We start from the raw sequence: 1,994 nt of genomic DNA on the forward strand, positions 1-1,994 counted from the left end.
CCCGCACCGAGCGCGGCCCCGGGGCAGCAGCCGCCGGGCGGTCACCCCCGCCTCGCCGCTCCGCTGCTCCCACCGCCGGCGGGGCTCGTGTTAGAAATGAAATGTTAGCGTTGGTTTTGCGTTCCAGTGTTAGAAACGCAGTGTCGGGTTTGGTTTATGTCCTGGTGTTAGAAATACATGGTTTGTTTGAGACAAGTGAGATGTCTGTATATTTTAAAGGACACCAGGAGTGGTTTATGGCCCAAGACACTGAGGGAGGGAATTGGGTTCCACCTGGGGATCTAAACATGGAGCAGGATTTATGGCCCAAGATCAGACCCAACAAAGCCACTTCTGTCCTGCTGCTCAGGGCAGGATGGCACCAGTAGGTTTGTTAATTGGGAAGGCAGCCCAGGGGGCAAGAAAGGTGAGAATTTTACCTTAAAAGGTAAAAAGTAAACTGCTAGAATGGAATGTGTAAACACGGGCGGGAAACTTATAGGATAATTTGAAGCGTCGGATGGGCTGTGAACCCTGGAGTGCCCAGCCAGTGGGGAAATGGGAGGGGAATCTGCGTCCGGAATAGGGAATATAAACTGTTATTCACCTGACTGTGGGTGTGCCTGCTTGTTTAGGTCACCCATTCTTGCAAGAACATAAATAAACTGTGCTTCGCTGAAGGATCTGTGTGGGCCTGTTCCTTGGGGGGGTCATGGGAAGGGGTGTGAGTTCCTGTAGCGACCGCGGGGCCTGCACTGCTGTGCGGCGACTCACGCGCACACACACCTGGCTCATCTGTAAAGCGGCCTGAGCTGCGGGGATGTGCGGGTGGACAGTCGGGAGCAGGCCTGTCCGCAGAGCACACGTGGGGTGCTGCCCGAAGGCGTGTGCAGCCACCGCACCCGGCCAGGCCTCAGCAGGGGTGGCAGGCAAGTCAAAAGCAAATTGCTCCCCGCGTCTTCAAAGGGCTCATTCATTACCACAAAGGATCCGAGATTGAGGTAAAAAAAGGTCAAGGAACAACCTTTCTTCGCTCTTGACAGCTCAGGTCACTGTTCAGCAAGCCTCATTTAGCTCTCACCTTGAATCCCGTCATCTGAACTGATGGAGGAGTTTTCTTCTTATTTCGATGCTGGCAAACGCTCACAGGACTTCATCAGAGGCTGCTTGAAGTCACATGCTGTCTGCAGACTGTAATTCCCAGCCATGCCTGAGGTTAAAAGTTGGTCAATCCTAGACATGCTTGTTCCCTAGGGCTTACAGATCCTTATTCTGGGTCTGACGGTCCTTTTGTGTACTAGCAATTAGGTAATGATGACAATAATTAACTTGTGATACACTGGGGCCTAGAGGAATTAGCAGAGGGTGGAGGCCTATCCTATTACACTTTATGAAAGTACAGTTTAATCCAAAGTGAGAGAATGACAGAGTTAGTGAGGCTGGAAAAGACCTCTGAGATCAAGTCCAGCCTATGACCTAACACCACCACATTGGCTGAGTCTCCTCCAGGCTAAACAACCTGAGCTCCCTCAGCCTCTCCTCGTATGATCTCATATGAGGCTGAGCACAAGGCCTGCACAGATGTTCTCATGCATATACACATCTGCCTGCTGCTGGTGAAACTGAAATCACTCCTTGCCCTCCAACTCATAACCCAGGGAGGAGTTACGACAAGTGCCTCTGCAAATTTATGTCCAGGACCTTGCCAGAGTTGAACTCACCCAAGACCTGCTCTTTACCTCCCATTATTTATAATGTTTCTAGGGGTCCCAGTAGTGGATCCATATTCCAGTTGGCAATGTACCGTGCAACAAAAACATGGTTCCTGTCACCAGGATTTTACCATTTTCAGCCTGCTTGCTCATGTATTGTGGAATGTATGGAAACACCAGTTAACTCTTGAGAGCAGCTGGGCTATGGCTCAGGTGGAGGCAGAATGGGAACAAATAAGTCAGAATAAACCATCCTCATGGTTGGGAGAGGCAAGGTGCAACCTGAAGGGACTGGAATACAGA

Source organism: Chaetura pelagica, unplaced genomic scaffold, assembly GCF_000747805.2.
Source record: "Chaetura pelagica isolate M959 unplaced genomic scaffold, ChaPel_1.0 scaffold79, whole genome shotgun sequence".
Classification (NCBI taxonomy): Eukaryota; Metazoa; Chordata; class Aves; order Apodiformes; family Apodidae; genus Chaetura; species Chaetura pelagica.